This window comes from Choristoneura fumiferana, chromosome 23 (assembly GCF_025370935.1).
Source record: "Choristoneura fumiferana chromosome 23, NRCan_CFum_1, whole genome shotgun sequence".
Classification (NCBI taxonomy): Eukaryota; Metazoa; Arthropoda; class Insecta; order Lepidoptera; family Tortricidae; genus Choristoneura; species Choristoneura fumiferana.
Window position 1 is genome coordinate 16,267,261 of NC_133494.1, and position 18,852 is coordinate 16,286,112.

Genomic DNA, 18,852 nt, shown 5'->3' on the forward strand with positions numbered 1-18,852 from the left:
TTCCTCAAAACTACCGAAATTACATAAGGTACATAATATTTCATAACCTAACCAAAAAAAGTTGGAAAACCCCCGACATTGTCATTTCAAAGTTCAATATTTCTAAAACGGCTGAACCGATTTTAATAAAACATGTCGAAGAACCTTTTCTTTAAAACAGCGGTTCTTAACTTTTTAGTCAGGAGGGACCACTTGACAAAATTTCTGTCTTGCCATGGACCACCAACTGTTTGAAGGTAATATACTTACGGCAAAAGTAAAATTGTAAATGAATGACCGATTGCGACCGCTACTTGACTGGCGCTTCGTTTTGTCAATTCGTTGTTTATGGCTTCGCGGACCACTTCGAATTCTTCCAGGGACCACCAGTGATCCGCGGACCACCGGTTAAGAACCACTGCTATAAAACCTGCTTTCAAATAAAAAAAACCGCATTCAAATCGGTCCACCCGTTTAAGAGCTATGGTGCCACAGACAGACAGACAGACACACAGATACGCAGACACACATAGCGGTCAAACTTATAACACCTCTATTTCTGCGTCGGGGGTTAAAAATGGCGTCTGTGCAAAAAATGGGAGTGATTAATTTTCTCATCTTAATTATTAAAAAAAAAAATAAGTTGCCACATAATTTGAGGTAAGAATTCTGAGAAATGTATATCTGACGATGCAATTAATTTCACACATATCTAATTGTTGTGTCTAGTCTAATAACAATAATAATTGTATTTATTCTGAATACCTTGCCGTGCCCCGAATGCCACAGCGTCGTTTTCCTGTAGGACTAATCGAATCAAATGGAGCCAGTGGTAATTGGGTGTCTGCCCTTCGTTACACGAGCTGCTAACCGATATTTTACTGAGGTCAAGCTGCTGACAAAATGGGGGGAAAAGAAGGGAATACAGTGTAGCAGTGGATTGATTGGTTAATGAGTTACACGCAATCAATAGAAGAAATGAAAGAAAATGAAGTTACAAATTGATTACAAAAACAGTTTTGATATTTTGGATAAGGAAATGCTGCCAGCATCTTCAGTGCCATACCGCAGGGGGCATTTTTAGAAATTATTTTAGTTTTAGTGCATTTAATTTTTTATCAAGTGTTAGTTAGTTTATTTGTGGTATTTTGGATATGATTTCAAGATAAATAATTAAAATTCTTTATTCAATGAACAATTTGTGTTTTATAAAGTACATTGTGTAGTTCTAAATTTATGTTTAATTTGTTGTGTTTCTGTTATGTTCATTGTATTTTTTTATGTGGCAGTAAATATCTTTTTATTTATTTTTTATTTATTGGGTCCTTAGGCTCCATTGCCACCAGAGATGTGCGAGGATGTATTTTCGTAAACCAATAGAAACGCTTCATTTACCACGCCTCGCTTTGCTCAGCTGTTTCCACCAGAGATGTGCTGTGCGAGAATAGCTAAATGAAACATTTCTATTGGTTCATGAATAACACATTTCTCGAAACAAATCCTCACACCTCTCTCTAGGCAACGCAGCTTTAAGAAAGAGAATGCTTATTCAGCAACGTCCAATTTACGATTGGCTTTAAACCGGTTCCGTTGAAGACAGAGGCAGAAATTACCAGCAGTTATAGTTAGTTTTAAACTTGATTTAATTAAACCTCGAGCGAGCAGTCACACACGTACGAATATAACTTAAAATCTCGCCAACATTCCAACATAAGATTAAATGCAGAAGCTTTCAGCAAACTTCACAAACTAAACTGATCCTAAAGCTTTGATAAACCGGGCGATAATGGAACTATTTTCAGTTCAAATCAAAAAGCTGTGACCTCAGTCATTCGAACTTTGAATTTGATTGGGGTCCAAAGTTGAGCTGGGCGGTCTGTGCTTACTGCGCTGTTAAATTCAGGCTAAATGGAGGTTAAAAAGTCTAGTTTGAGAACCTGGTGGCTGAACTACTAGGTACTTTTTTGGGGTTCCATATTTAAAGGTACTAACTTTTATAGAAAGTAAATTTTAATATTTACTCATCATCATCATCATCATCATCATCAGCCCGAAGACGTCCACTGCTGGACAAAGGCCTCCCCCTTAGAACGCCACAATGAACGACAACTTGCCACTTGCATCCACCGGTTTCCCGCTACTCTCACGATGTCGTCAGTCGGCGGGAGGCCTGCCAACGCTTCGTCTTCCGGTTCGTGGTCGCCACTCGAGGACTTTTCTCCCCCAACGGTTATCTGTTCTTCGAGCGATGTGGCCTGCCCATTGCCACTTCAATTTGCATATTTTTCCAGCTATGTCAGTGACTTTAGTTCTTCGACGAATTTCCGAATAATTACGTAATATTTAATTTTGGCACAAGACCGGTCTGAGTGGAGAGCCTTGGGGGAGGCCTATGTCTAGCAGTGGACGTCTTTCGACTGACATAATGATGATGATGAGATTTTAATGTTCGCCACCAGTCCAACTCTTTTTGTTACTCGTTTTTAGGGTTTCGTACCTTGAAAGATAAAACGGAACCTTTATAAGATCACTTTGCTGTCCATCTGTCCGTCTATCTCTCTGTCTAGCTGACCGTCTGTCAAAAATATTTTTTCTCAGGAACGAATGGAGGTATTAAGTTGAGATTAATAATATCAAAAACCTTTGGGGTGCTTTCGGTTGTCCTTTGAGACTTGAAATTTGTTATGAACCACAAGCAATAAAAATGTGTAAAAATTCAGTTTAACTACTCGTTAATTCTTTGCAACCATGGTATTTACAAGATATTCTTAATTCTAGCCAGTACAAACATTGACCCTACAAGGGCGTAGCAACGTTCATAATTATGTACGTGGGAACACAGCTCGACTATGTTCACGTAGTCAGCAAATTCGTTTCCCCGTCCCGCACTCTGCGGGGCGCCTAGGAATACTGCAGGCTAACGCAGTCGCTTCCCGCTTTTCTTTGTATTAAGTCCTTACTATAGTTATCATAATATACGTGACTATAATTGGAGTCAGTTTAAACAGAAATGTTTGTACATAAACAACAAACACAATTATAAACATATTAAAACTGAATTTTTTTTTCTGCCCGTCTAAGTTAGTACCCATTTAAAAAAAACCCCACACTGCGTACATTTTGCTTAGAAGAAGAACTCTGCTGACACTGGTAATATAAAAACTCATACTTGTAGGGAACCCACAGTGCGCAAGTCCAATTCGCACTTGTTTTCATTCACCGATCTCACATTTGAGCAAAGGCAAGATATTGCACTTAAGTTTAACAACCTTGGGTCCAACTTTACTTAACTTTGTGCATAAGATTTAAAAAAAATGTAAATTTTAAATTGCGATTACCCGAAAGAATGTTTTTAGACTGTTTAGATGACTTTGTTATTTTACTGATATCCTACTAATAGTATTATCATTATCATCACCATCATAATTATGGTATTTGACAACTCCTAAATTTGCCATGTTTTATATATTATTATAAAAATATAGATAATACAGACTGTCTGGCGAAGAGAAAACAAATCAGTTGAAAATTGGACTTAAAGTGATTTTTTGTAAAATCTATATACCTGTCTCTTTCTCAAACGCTTTTGCGCTACTTGCGTGTGACGTCACATGCCAGTATGTTTTTCTCTGTCTAATCTTGGATTTCAAACCTTTACAATTAACTTAAAAATTGATTCTCTATAGGAATCATCTAATAAGTATACTCCAACAGCATCAAATAATCTACGTTAAGCTAACTCCAAATATCCCGATAGCATCCTCACAGTAAGTTCTGAAATTTCACGGAACATTTTTGAAAAGTCTCAATAAAACTTTAAATTCTTTAACATCTATTTCAAAGCGCACCGTACATTCGATTCATCGGGTCCGCGACTTTATGAAGAAATCAGGTAATGCCATTGGAAACGTAGGAAATGCGACGTCGAGTAAATAAGTCAAATTGCTACACGAAAACTACTTGGTACATACATACAGCGCAGATACCATGTTGCCACGGTAAAGTAAATTCGTATTATTCGTATATTTTAAGCTTTTTTACAAGCTTTTATTTAGTTTCACCTGTCCCGTTGTCTGTCTGTCTGTCTGTCTGTCTGTAGTCAAATCTTGCAAGTTAAATTCGACCAACTTCCGGTAGTTGGATTGACTTGAAATTTGGTAATTTTAAGTAAATTGTGTGACAATACAATAATCTGGTAGTAACATCCTGGTACTCCGGCCAGGATCGTCTCCGCAGGACGGAACTCTTCAACGGTTAATGGCATCGACTTGAAATTTGGTTTGCAAATGTAGTTTTGGTGGCAATGCAAGTACAGTCAACGAAAAGTACAGTCGGCAGAAAAATCTTGGATTAAAAATGAAATTTTTACTAAAAACTTATTTAACTTAGATTTAATTACATAATTATAAAATACTAATTGTTGCAATTACGGCTCGAGACCTATACTACAATACCGTTGTAATTTAATGAAGAAATGCGAGTCACATTAACAAAGACGAACTAAAAGCAATAGCCTAATTATAATTTTAATTTATTGACAATAGTCGTTAGAAAATTATAATGCTTAATCAACTAATAACCGTTATTAAAGAAACCGTTTTATTATTGTTATTTGTCATGTATTATAATTACATTATCATTACCAAGAAAACATAGTAGTAGTCTATGTATTATGACAAATATTAGCAATGTTTAGTGGTAATGGTTAAGTCGAGATATTTTAAAAAGGATTCAAAAAATAAACTGGAAAAATGTCGTTTTACAAAAACTGATTTTGTGGTGTAGTTTTTGTTTTATTTGCCTAAATAATTCAAAAGTCTGTCTTTTTCAAGATTTAAGTGTTAATTATAAAACTATAAAAAAAATATATACTTTTTACTAAAGAGTTGGTCACGCGGGCCCCCCCTCCCGAACTTTGACGTGCTTCATATTTGTAATTTTTTTTAGATTAACAAAGGAGAAAATACATGAACAACATTTTCTTAAAATCTAACTAGCGGACAGGACCCAGAAACCTAATCAATTCCCTTAATTACAAAAATCCAGAAACATCAAACATTACAAAGCAATACAGCAATCAGTCTTTGTTGCCAACAAAAAACAATGAACATTCCTAGGAGCTGTTTAATTCGCAGCAAGCCACAATTACAGGACCACTATAGGAGTTTCGTGTCAAAGCAGCGGAACCTACCACTACATCAAAGGAAAACGACGCAAACTCGACTTACGACGTCCATCGAAGCTTTTGTAGGGCAAACTGTTAACGATTCCTTTGTGGCGGGTTAATAGGGGATGCAGACATGGTTTGTTCTTGTGTTCAAGATTAACAAAACACGTCGACTCGAATTTGTCACTTCACTCGAGTAGATAATGTATTCCTAAACTTGGACTCATCACGTTGAGTCTCAGAGGAAAAAGGGTCTAATAGAAACAAGTTTTGTCTCCGGATTAGGGGGTTAAAGGTGGGGGATTGGGGATAATTATTCGGGTGAATTAGTAAATAGATTAGTGTGTGGTGAATATAAATTGCATGGAATGAATGGTAGGATTTGTCTTTTAGTAATCGCAATTGCTCGTGAGTTTTGTATGAAGTTTACACGGTCACGTGTTAGTTTAAGCTGTTGTTAACTATTTAATTTGGTAAGATTTCTTACAATTACTTTTTTGGGTTCCGTACCTCAAAAGGAAAAAACGGAACCCTTATAGGATCAGTTTTTATCCGTCTGTCTGTCTGTCTGTCAAGACCCTTTTCGGGAACGCGTGGAGGTATCAAGCTGAAATTTATATCAAATACTGAGGCCAGCTGTCTATTGGAGCTGTGAAAAAATCAAACTTCTAAGCCAACGCAATCAAAAGATGCAGCCGTTTATGCTGTCAAGTTCCGCAAATTTTCGAAACTCAGAATCTTGAAATTTGGTATGAAGGTAGCTATTATAACACAACCAACTAGAGAAGTCTGAAAATCTAAATTTTTTCTCTGTCTGTAAATATCAATGTCCAATATAATCTGACCCCACACTGCGTACATTTTGCTTAAGAGTAGGGCTCTGCATACACCGGAAATTTTAAATCACTCGGAAAAAGCGAGAAATATCTTCAAAACATCATTCCCGTTTACTTACATACCTATAAATGTGAACGGAACACGAGTCCGACTCGCACTTGCCCGGTTTTTATACTAGATTTGATCCTCTTTTGATACAGGGTACCTACTCTTTCAAAATGACCCAAAAAAGTCGTTGGTCGCGTGACGGGTTTAGTTTTCGTGAGTGTATGTGTGTGTATTATTAAATAAACGACAAAAAAGTCGTATTATGCATAAAGAGTAAAAATTATTTTAAATTTGTCTGTGTGAGGTTGAACAAAATACTGCAGAACCGGTTACTTACATTAGGGTTCTTTTATTTAATTATTATTACTTAATGGTGTAAAAGATACAAGTCCGTGACGTACGTACGTATGGCATAGGGGTATACTTCAGAGATGCGTCTGTCTAGACTGCGATGCTTAATAAAAGCTGCGTTAGTCTATAACTAAAATAACCTGTAAAACAATATCACATTTAGCTCGAGACATATTTCAAAAACATGGAATTTAACGGTTCATCCCACGATTATAAGTTAGGAACAGTTCAGCCACTTAAGTACTTTAACCGTCCCCTAAAGAACCCTAGTGTAAGTTACCTGATTTGCAGTATTTGCTCAACCCTAGCACCAACAAATTTGAAAGCATTCCAACTCTTTGTGTATAATACGATTCTTATTTTTCGTTTATTTAATAACACACACACACACACACACACACACACACACACACACACACACACGCACGCACGCACACACATATACATGAAAACTTAACCCGTCACGCGACCAACGACTTTTTTGGGTCATTTTGAAAGAGTACCCTGACCTAAAATCGTGAGTTGAACCATTTCATGTTGTAATATTTTTAAATTCGAAAGTTTCCCACTGCTCTCATTATTTATTTGAATATTTGATTACCGCCAACTCACTGATTCCCTGTTTGCCTCATCGTGTAAAATTTAAGCGACTGTTTAAAACTCATCTGCATATTAAATTAAGTAATAAATGCGATTCGTTTCCTTTCTGTTTGCTTGGTGAAATTAATACCGTATTTTTAGGGTTCCGTAGCTAAAATGGCAGAACGAAACCCTTATAGTTTCGTCATTTCTGTCTGTCTGTATAGCAGCTTAAGGCATAAAATATACCTAAACTTGGAAGATTCTGTACAAAATTTAAAACCTTATAAAAATACTTTTCTTATAACGGCTATCTACAGAATCCTATGTTGGGCTTTTCCGGCACGTTCTTGGCCATTTTTTATTATTTATTACTTTGATCATTACCATTTTTAACTCCTGATGCAAAAAGAGCGATGTTATACCTATTTAGTTAAGTTTGACGCTAATGTCTGTCTGTCTGTGGCATCGTAGCTCCCAAACGGATGAACCGATTTCGTTGCAATAATGAAAGCGATTTTCTTGCAGTGGTCTTCAGCTATGTTTTATTAAAATAAGTTCAGACATTTCTGAGATATCGAACTTTGAAATGACAATGTCGACGGTTATTAATTTTACTAAGTTGTTTAGGTTATCTAAATGTCTCAGCCAATCAATAATGCCCTTGTCGAAATTGAAATATTATCAATTTTACGATAATTTCAAGCCAAAATGTACCATAGAAACATATTGTATTTTCAGGGGTCCTCAACACAAGCATAACTAACATTTAACAATGGAGTTTTCTCCCGCAGGTTGGCAACACCTGCGCCTGACAGCTGACAGGCGTCTGTGGATTATTTGCTAGTACAGCGATGTTTAGAAATGCCTGTAATGTTGCCACTGCCTGGTTTTATGTAATTTATTATTACTTACAAATCGAGAAGATACGGCATTAAAGTGTGAGAAGTCAGTAAAGGTTTCATTTTACTTTTTAACCCCCGACGCAAAAAGAGGGGTGTTAAGTTTGACCGCTATGTGTGTCTGTGTGTCCGTCTGTGGCACCGTTGATCTTAAAGGGGTGGACCGATTTGATTGCGGTTTTTATAAATTTGAAATCAAGTTTTTTAGCAATGGGTTTAGATATGTATCATCACAGATACACAGACAGACACACAGGAGTCAAACTTATAACACCTTCCTTTTTGCGTCGAGGGCAAAAAACAGAACATTTACTTTAATAAAGAACGATTTAATATTCGTCACTGTTCCAATATTTAATAATTTAACGGCATCCCATGTTAAAATACCATTTGAAACTTAATGTATTATATTCTATTTCAAAGTATTTCAAGAAACTTAAACTGAAAACTCCAAATTATTAACCAAACATTTATTTCATAATTCACACAACAATTTTAACAACAAATCAAACGCTCAAACTTAATTTAACTTAACCCCAACAAAATTCTAATTTACTTTGTCGCATCAAGACATCGTGCAATTTGTTTTGTATCGCGTATATTTTGTAAAAGCGACAGGGTGCTATCTTTCGGCGACTGTTACAAATGAATAGGACTATAATTAGTTGTTCCACAGACACGCTACTCCGACAAGACAAATTGATGTCTCCAACAATTCAATGGAATTTAGAGAAATTATTGATAGACTAAATTGATAATATTATTGTCATGGTCTGTGATTAATCAAATAATGTTACGGTTGGAAGCACTAATTAGAGCTCTTGATCTTTCCGTGTACAGGGGGCTCATTTAGATCGGTAAGTATCGGAAAGTCTGAAACTATAAGACAAACGAAGTAAGACGTACGAATTACCGGCACTCGCATCTTGAACTACCCGCACTTGGTCATTTTTACAAGTTACAAGCTTTTGTTTAGTTTCACCTGTTCCGTTGTCTGTCTGTCTGTCTGTAATCAAATCTTGCAAGTTAAATTTGACCAACTTTCAGTAGTCAGATTGACTTGAAATTTGGAATACTTATGTAAATTACGTGACAATACAATAATCTAGTAGTGACATCCTGGTAGTCTAGCCAGGATAGTCTTCGCAGGACGGAACTCTTCAACGGTTAATAGCATCGACTTGAAATTTGGTATGCATGTAGTTTGGGTGACAATGCAAGTACAGTCAACAAAAAGTTTCAATTGAAATTCCGGGATGGTTTTAAATTCCTGTGGAATTCCCAAAAAAATATATGATTGTCTTGATTTTACACGATAGCCAACAGAGCCTCATTTCATGGCTCTACTCCCAACGAAAGAGATTTCACGATTTCATCGCAATCCCGCGGAAATATCTGAATAAATAAAAAAATTAAAAAACCGACTGCCTAAAAAATAAAAAGAAAGAAAATAAGTCCAGTGGTCTAGAACTCTGTAGAGATGATTTAAAGTAACGGTGGTAACTTAAAGTGGAGGTGTGGTGTGGGTATTTTGACTATGAGGTAATTTAAAGTTCAGCAGTCGGATCGGAACCCATTCCAATCGTGACCAGCTCAAAATTGTTGGTAATTATTATTTTTTCTGAAAACAAACAGCTTTTTTTGTTGTACACTAGGTTTTGTGAAGATGTACAATAAAGAAGGCGCACCATAAATCAGGTTTACGTACGGCCACTATCACTTCGCCAAGTAACGTGTTCCCATTTTTTATAACTTAGGAACCCCAGTTATTTTCTAGCTTTTATCGCTATGTTTTTCCTCCAATGTTTTCTCGCACTCGAGAAAATAATGTAATAAAACGTAAGCACCCTTCTGCCTTGTAAACAGCCAGGACGGCCCACGACGCGTGACCATGGAGAGACCCTTGATATTCTAAGGAACCTTTTTCCTTTATGAAGATTGTTTTTTGGGTAATCCTGATATACTGCGTTGGTTCTCAACCTGATTTAGACTTTATCAGAAGCTTGTTTGGTATTTGACTTGTTAATTCTTTTTGTAGGGTTCCATATCTTGGAAATCCTTATTAAAACTATGAGATTTGACATTTCGGAGACCTCACGCTACACTAGCGCCTCTAGCGGTGAATTCATACGCGATAGTCCTCATTGTGCTGTATGTTTCCCAAAACAATAAATAAAACTTTTTGACGTCTCTCGATGAGAGCTCTAAAACATAGATGTCGCTAGTGTCGCTGCTTAAGTGACTAAGAAAGGAAAAATGCTGGCTGAAATGTGTGGTGCATGGGAGAAATTTGTGTCTAGACTCCTGTCCAGTGGTGGCGAAGGGGTATGGCACGCAGCACGGAATGCTGAGGACCTGCTGGGTTCGATTCCCACCGCTGGTTTGTATTTTCGTTGAATAAATAAACATATAAATAAATAAATAAATGTATAGGGGAAACGCATTGTTATCTGCTGCGCTGTGTTTGATTGTGGTTAAAGTTGCGCCATTATTTGAATTGATTAGCCAATCGCAGCGATCGCGCTCGACTGAGCGGACAGAGAGCGGTGCGGGCGACGCGTACGCTCTGTCGCATTTACTACCCACCTAATTTGCATAAATTATCTGCTAAACTGTAATTAAATGAGTACCTTTTTTGACGACCAGGTGGTCAGAGAACCTGAGATCCGCGGTCGGGGCTGATATTTGTATATGAATAATACGAATGTTTGTTGTCGAGTTTGGAATGTTTTATGTATTTAAGTAAATATGTATTTATCTATAAAAGTATGTTTATCCGTTGTCTAGCACCCATATTACAAGCTTTGCTTAGTTTGGGGATAGGTCAATTGGTGTAATTTGTCCGAAGATACTCTATGAGTACTAGTCCTACTAATAAATATCCTACTATAATAATATTATAAATGCAAAAGTTTGTGCTTCGCAGGTTTGTGCAGGTTTCCTCACGATGTTTTCCTTCACCGCAAAGCTCGTGGTAAATTTCAAATGTAATGGTGGGTGTGAAGTTCCTAATCCGCACTGGGCCCGCGTGGGAACTATGGCCCAAGCCCTCTTGTTCTGAGAGGAGGCCTGTGCCCAGCAGTGGAACGTATATAGGCTGGGATGATGATGATGATGATGAAAAGTTTGTGAGTATGTTTGTTACTTCTTCACGCTGAAACGGCTTTACGAATGTGGCAAAAAGTTAGTTTAAAACCTGGATTACAACATAGGCTACTTTTTATCCCGATATTCCCACGGGATAGACGTTGCTCAAAGATATAGTTCGGTGAAGTGTCTTTGGGCTGGCCACGTCTGTCGCAGGACCGATGAACGGTGGAGCAGACGAGTCCTCAAATGGAGACTATGGACGGGAAAACGTAGTGTAGGGCGTCCTGAGGCATGGTAGACGGACGACCTTAAGAGAGTCGCTGGCGGCGGATGGATGCGAGGGGCTGAAGACGAGAGTGTTGTGGCGCGCCGTGGAAGAGGCTCATGTCCAGCAGTGGACTGCTGTAGGCTGATGATGATGATGATGACTTTGGAGCCGTTTTCGAGATTCTGATCACACACACACACACACACACACATAGATATTGATCTATATTTAAATTCTTTCTTTGTTTTATAAAGATGTTAAAACCTCTAAAATCAAAACACCAGCCAAATATCTTTCGTTCTTCCAAACCCTTATGCCGCGATGCGTCAGTCATCCCACGCGATGTAACTGTGATTGATTGATCGCCTTTGTTGGGTTGTGAGCGACACGTCTGTGTGTGATCAATGGAAAATTGTGATTGTGACGTGAGCTGGTAAAGTTTTGTCTGTCACAGTTAAAAGCATGTGCTGGGAGTTACTATGTATGAAAATCAATGATGGGATATGAATAATGGGTGTGGCGTGTGATACGAGCAAAAAATTAAAACATAGATCGTCCTTGTCAAACTGAACAACATTAGTTCAGCAACTTTTAAAAATAATGGAGTCTTTGAATTTTTCTTTTTTTTATACAAATTAAATACTGCTGTCAATGTACGCCATCCTAGAACACAACCTGACGTCGCCTGTCACGCTACAAACATCAAGCATTTTGCTTTACATTGCTTCTTCGAATAAACTTAAAAGTGTAATAAAATTAAAAAAACGAATTATTTTTAGAAGTCCTTGAACTAATGTTGTTCAGTATGAGGAGAATCAGCTATGTTTTAATTATTTGTTCATATTACAGGCCACACCCGGTATATAATAATAATACAGTGTGTTAACCGGCACCCAGGCTTTTTTTAAGGGGTGTGAAAGTAAAGTATTTCTGTAACTTAACCATGACATTAATTTAATTATTTTTTTTGTCATTTTCTGGTAATTTATGATGTGTTTATTAATTTTGATGTAATATTAATGAATTAAAAAAGCCGTGGTGGCCTAGTGGTTTGACCTATCGCCTCTCAAACAGAGGGTCGTGGGTTCAAACCCCGGCTCGCACCTCTGAGTTTTTCGAAATTCATGTGCGGAATTACATTTGAAATTTACCACGAGCTTTGCGGTGAAGGAAAACATCGTGAGGAAACCTGCACAAACCTGCGAAGCAATTCAATGGTGCGTGTGAAGTTCCCAATCCGCACTGGGCCCGCGTGGGAACTAATAAATATAAATAAATAAATATCACGGGACAATTCACGCCAATTGACCTAGTCCCAAAGTAAGCTTAGCAAAGCTTGGAGCTTTTATGGGTACTAAGCAACGGATAAATATAATTATATAGATAGATACATACTTAAATACATAGTAAACACCCAAGAGCCGAGAACAAACATTCGTTTTTTTCATACAAATATCTGCCCCGTCACGGGAATCGAACCCGGGACCTCTAACCACTAGGCCATCTGGTCGTCTAAATAGCCCAAGCCCTCTTGTTCTGAGAGGAGGCCTGTGCCCAGCAGTGGGACGTATATACGCTGGGATGATTAATTAATTAAACTTCTTATATTCATAAACTAAAATTCAGACTTTGTTAGTTTTCTAACTAAATTATAATCGCCAGCAATGTACAGCAAAGTAAATTGACAAGTAAGTGTAAGTACTTTGCTGTGTACATTGCCGGCAATTATAATTTTGCTAGAAAGTTACCAAAGTCTAAATTTGTTGTGCGAGGAAACTGCTTGCCCATCGGTCCTCCGGTTTATAAATTCTATCACCCAGCGATGGAAATTAACACGAAAAATGACAAGCAGAGCTCTTCTCGACATTTCTCGTGGTAATTCAGTTAGTTTTTGTTTAAGTTATTTGGAGTAAAACAAACATACACGCACACACACATACACACACATTTACAATAATAAATATTATTATAATCATACTTACTCAAGCTTAAGTGACTAGATAAGAAAAACAAACGAGCTGAGAGATGTTGTGCATAGGAGAAATTCGTGTCTGTATCACTGTCCAGTGGTGGTGTAGTTGTATAGCACGTGGCACGGAATGCCGGGGACCTGAGTTCGATTCCCAGCGCTGGTCTTATTTTTCTGGTTTTTCTATGCATCTGTATTTCAGTTTGTATTTTCGATATACTCACTCACTCTTGTGGACTGACTCACTAACAAAATTTGTTGTGTCTGTGTTAGTGTTAAGTAATGCTTCGCTAAACTGAATTTCTGTAGACATCTGTTATTGGATTTTTGTGTAGTACCTATAGGACTCTATAACAATGTACTGCATTGCGTTGATGGCACAAATAAAACAAAATAAAGTTAACCCAGTTAATTCAAGGTCATCCACATAGCTCAGAGAATTAGCTAGTTGAAGTGGCAGTGGGCTGGTCATATCTGTCGAAGAACCAACAGCTGGAGTAAACGAGTTCTTGAGTGGAGACCGCGTCTTGACAAACGTAGTGTAGGACGCTCTCCGGCAGGTGGAGTGACGATCTGCGAAAGGCTGCTGGTAGAAGCTGGATGCGTCTAGCAGAGGACAGGGCGAAATGGCGCTCTTTGGTGGAGGCCCATGTCCAGCAGTGGCTGATGATGATGATGATGAGTTAATTCAACCGAAAAAGATACAATATTATCACATGTAAAATTTTGCCCTTTGGCGTGCACGATTGCAGACAAAACAAAAGTTTAATTCAAACAAATATTTCAAGCGGTGAAATTTATTTCATAAACTTCTGATGATAGCATTAAACACTTCTCAAAGTAAATTAAAATATCCAAAATATTTGCGACGAGAGAAATATACTGGAATATTCTCCGACGTTTTTATAGTGCAGTTTGTGTAGAATTTTCCGCTTCCCACATAATTTACATGTTTATGAACGAGATAAATTGAGGTTGCTGAACGCTACAGTTTCGTGGTTAATTTACTGTAGCTCAAAGCATCGTTATTTAATTTTACTTTACTATTTTATTAAAACGGTGTATTTCCAAAAAACTTTTATGCGCATATGCGTTGCAAAACTAATAATCAAAGGTAATCAATTTTTTTTCATCGACGAAGCTTTATTATTTGCTCGAATTTCATATGCCATAATGTATTTTTTTCCATAATTTTCATTTGTCAAAAACATACTTTAAGTTAAGTGATAAAATTAAACAACTAACGAACTAATTTCAGTCGATGGCAAAGTTCTGAAAAAGTTTTTTTTTTCAAAGTTAATATCAAACTAACCAAAATAAGCTGCATTATGAGATGAAATTTCAAATCATTCATAACACTGCACGATTTTATATTTTATGGCAAACGATGTTAGGCATGTGAAATTATGACAAATGGAACTATGAGAAACGAAGTGGTACGAAGTGGTACGAAGTAAACGAGCCAAGAAGCGATAACGTGAGCGAATATAATAAAAATAATCGACAATCACGCGAGGCTGGGCGCGTGCCAAACTGAGATAGATGATGCGCCGAGGGGTGAATACAGTGCGCAGGAAAAATACAGCGCAAGTAGCACTGAGGAAGTAAAATGAAATAGAGAAAGAAAGAAACATATAATTTACTAGCTTGTGCCCGCGGCTTCGCCCCGGTGTAGTTTTTTTTTAATTTTCTAAATCTTCTTTTATAAGAACCTTTTCCTGACAAAAGCAAACACAACAAAAAAATAATTAGCGAAATCGGTCCAGCCGTTCACGCGTGATGCCGTGACCAAGGGAAATAGGGATTCATTTTTATATATGAGAGAGAGAGAGAGAGAGAGAGAGAGAGAGAGAAACATTTATTTACACATATTCGATACACATAAAAATACATTAGATGGAAAGAATAAAAATAACATCGAATTGTGTAAAGTGGGCCCCACTCAGCATAATGTTACGGCAAGCCGCAACGCTGTTTTTCATTGGGACCCATTTAAAAACTAAAACATATAAAAACATACAACACACTATGACAACACGAACGCCAGCGGAAAGAAGTTCGCAAAAAAACTATATGGCAACACTTGATCAGTTTAACCATTTTCGAAACAGTTAAACCTCAACAAGTCAGGCCAGCATTGTAGTGATATTACTAGCTCTTGCCCGCGGCTTCGCCCCCGTTGTAATTTTTCTAAATTTCCTTCCACAAAAACCTTCTTCTAGCAATAAAGAACACAACAAAAAATAATTAGTGAAATCGGTCCAGCAGTTTCCGAGTAACAACACATTTTATTTTATCAAAGTCAAAGTCAAAATATCTTTATTCAATTTAGGCTATAACAAGCACTTATGAATGTCAAAAAAAATCTACCACCGGTTCGGAAAAACCTCTGTTGAGAAGAATCCGGCAAGAAACTCAACGAGGTATATATTTTTTTATAAAACAGATTTACAATATTATAGAAGATAGACTAAAAGCTAGAGCTAGAGATAGAGCAAATGAATGCACAGACCTTGATATACACTTTGACCCACCTGGCAAAATAGTTAGAATTCTCCAAAAACGCGCTGACCTTACTTAGCCCGCCAAACTAACACTGTTTATTGTTTATTATGTTTTTTGTTTTTTGCTTACTATTAGTTATTAGTTGAAACATAATATTGTTAACTTCCACGAAATTATGTACAGAACACGCAACGGCACGCAACTCGCAAGCTCGTCCGTTTAATACTCATACTCAGCCAGCAATTGCCTACTTCCAGGCCACGACAGATTTTTTTGCAGGTGGTAGGACCTTGTGCAGGGTCTGCCCGATTGCTACCACCATCTTGCTCGCTAATCCTGCCGTGAAGCAGCAGTGCTTGCACTGTTGTGTTTCGGCGTGGAGAGTAAGACAGCCGGTGAAATAACTGGCATTGAGGTATTGCATCTTAGGCCTCTAGGTTGGCAAACGCATCTGCAATACCCCTGGTGTTGCAGTTGTCTATGGGCGGTGGTGATCTCTTACCATCAGGAGACCCACTTGCTCGTTTGCCATCCAGTCGAAAAAAAAAAAAAAAAAACGACAATAATATACTATTTGTTACTACATGTCACACGGGAAGTTTAAATAAAACATCGTCTTGTGTGCCAGATTACGTCATTTTTACGTCATCCGCACTTTTTGTCAGACCCCTGGTTATAAGTGCACATTTTATTATAATGCCGTATCCACACTTCCGTGAGCCGGTACAGATCATACAAGCGATCCCCTCCACCGATAATCGGATCAGAATAATGCCCGATATTATTTGCCTAAGATAAACGATCTCATGCAATATAATATAACCGGGCTGTTATCCTATTATAGCTCACTACGCCCGACCTTACCCGTGGCTTGAGAATTCAATAGTTTTAGATATTGATAAGGAAATTCTGGAGTCCATTTTAGATGGATAAAACGTTTATTTGGTACAAACACACACAAAGAAGATTACAGATACAAAACATCAGTCCAAACTTAAAAGTGAACATGTAGGCGATGTTGTTTCTGTGCGCTGCAGTAGTGCAAAAGGACCAGGCCTTAGAGGTCAAACATGCTCAAAGAAGTAAAACACTGTAATTTTGCCATGACTCAGAGGAGCGAGAAATAGTTATTTGTGTCACAAGGGAGCAAAATGGTGTATTTACGGCGAGGGCGTACATTGAATCCAATGTAGAGAAGGATTCTGCAATAGATCCTGAGCATACGCGAGGGATTCTAAAGTAGAATCCTGAGCGTAATGAGGGATTCAAGTGTTAGCACCCGAGATGAAAATAATATTTGCTCCGAGTGCTCATACAACTTTTCACACCGACATTAATAAACTTGAAAAAAATATTCTTAATATATTAAAGAACCAGCATAGAATGGCGTGGCTTTACATTATCAACTTCAAATAATGGCATTTGCAATAAAACACTTAAAAAAGCCTGAAGAGAAAAGCTGCACTTTGATCCCTCTCGTCAGGGAGGAAAGTTACTTTTCTGAAGGAGAGGTGTGAAATAGTTATTTGTGTCACAAGGGAGCAAAATGGGGTATTTACGGCGAGGGCGTACATTGAATCCAGAATGTAGCGAAGGATTCTACAATAGAATCCTGAGCGTAATGAGGGATTCAAGTGTTAACGCCCAAGATGAAAATAATTTTGCTCCCGAGTCGCTCATACAACTTTTCACACCGAGCATTAAGAAACTTGAAAAAAAATAATTCTATATATTATTAAGAAACAACAGCATAGAAAATGGCGTGGCTTTCCTATTATCAACTTCAAGAAATGGCATTTGCAATAAAACACTTTAGAAAAGCCTTGAACAGAAAAGTTGCACTTTGATCCCTCTCGTCAGGGGGAAAGTTACTTTTCTGAAGGAGAGGTGTGAAAAAATTATTTTGTGCATATAAAATAAATATACGAGTACACAATAAAAACAAAACAGAGTAAAAGCAAAATAGCTGCATTTTCAGTCTTGTGAAAGGATATCCATCCCAGCCTATATACGTCCCACTGCTGGGCACAGGCCTCTCAGCACAAGAGGTTTGGGCCGTAGTTCCACGCGAGGGCCCAGTGCCGATTGGGAACTGCACCCGCACCATTGAATTGCTTCGCGGGTTTGTGCAGGTTTCCTCACGATATTTTTCCTTCACCGCAAAGCTCGTGTAAATTTTCAAATGTAATTCCGAACATGAATTTTGAAAACTCAGAGGTGCGAGCGGGGTTTGAACCCACGACCCTCTGCTTGAGAGGCGATAGGTCAAACCACTACAGCCACCACGTCTAATAATGTATTTTTAATTTAATTGTATGCCAGTGCATTAGCACAGATTACTGAGCTTATGAAAAAGGGAGAAAAATAACCGTAACAATAACAAAGCACGTATCTCAACATACGTGCAGCCTCATGCTGCATTTGCCATCATCATCATCAGACGAAAAGACGTCCACTGCTGAACAAAAGCCTCCCTTTAGAACGCCACAATGAACGACAACTCGTCACTGCATCCGCCGGTTACCTGCAACTCTTGCGATATCATCAGTCCACTTAATAGGAGGCCTGCCAACGCTTCGTCTTCCGGTTCGTGGTCCAAACTCGAGAGTTTTTCTTCCACCCGGTCCATCTGCATGTTGTAATTAACCCCAACGCAAAAAGAGGGGTGTTATAGTTTGACCGCTATGTGTATCTGTCGTGTGCACCGTAGCTCTTAAGCGGGTGGACCGATTTGAATGCGGTTTTTTTATTTGAAATCAGGGTTTGTAGTGATGGTTCTTAGACATGTTTCGTCAAAATTGGTTTACCGTTTTTGAGATATTGAACTTTGAAAGTGACAATTTCGGGAGTTTTCCAACCTTAAGTTACCTTACCAACCTAAAGTTGGAAAACCCCCGACTTTGTCACAACAATAATGCTGGTTAGGTATAAACTAACCATATCACTGCCGCGTACATTCGCTAGCATCACCTAGTGTACACAATATCCATAGCAGGTAACTAATGTGTGTACACTGTCGATAATCGCTCGCACGGCGTTTACACCTCAATAACATATAATTGGGATGACATATAATTGACAGAGCTAATGCAGTATTGGCGAATGGGGAATTATTGCAGCTTTACTTACGAGTATTAATTTAGTGGTGGTTTGTTTA

General features: G+C 37.9%; 1 protein-coding gene across 1 annotated transcript in view; it reads right to left on the reverse strand.

The window, feature by feature from the left end:
• The window catches only part of LOC141440825 (uncharacterized), a 972,542-nt gene that overhangs the window by 15,224 nt on the left and 938,466 nt on the right, over positions 1 to 18,852 (reverse strand). The window lies entirely within an intron of this gene.